Raw genomic sequence first — 582 nt, 5'->3', positions numbered from 1 at the left:
TTAAACATTATTACTAAACCATAATAATGGTAGTAAAACAACATTAAACATTATTACTAAACCATAATAATGGTAGTAAAACAACATTAAGCATTATTACTAAACCATAATAATGGTAGTAAAACAACATTAAACATTATTACTAAACCATAATAATGGTAGTAAAACAGCATTAAACATTATTACTAAACCATAATAATGGTAGTAAAACAGCATTAAACATTATTACTAAACCATAATAATGGCAGTAAAACAATATTAAACATTATTACTAAACCATAATAATGGTAGTAAAACAACATTAAACATTATTACTAAACCAAAATAATGGTAGTAAAACAACATTAAACATTATTACAACATTATTACTAAACCATAATAATGGCAGTAAAACAACATTAAACATTATTACTAAACCATAATAATGGTAGTAAAACAACATTAAACATTATTACTAAACCATAATAATGGTAGTAAAATAACATTAAACATTATTACTAAACCATAATAATGGTAGTAAAACAACATTAAACATTATTACTAAACCACAATAATGGTAGTAAAACAACATTAAACATTATT

Source organism: Limulus polyphemus, unplaced genomic scaffold, assembly GCF_000517525.1.
Source record: "Limulus polyphemus unplaced genomic scaffold, Limulus_polyphemus-2.1.2 Scaffold4578, whole genome shotgun sequence".
Taxonomy (NCBI): Eukaryota; Metazoa; Arthropoda; class Merostomata; order Xiphosura; family Limulidae; genus Limulus; species Limulus polyphemus.
The sequence above is the reverse complement of the archived record's forward strand: the minus strand, read 5'-3'. Positions refer to the sequence as shown.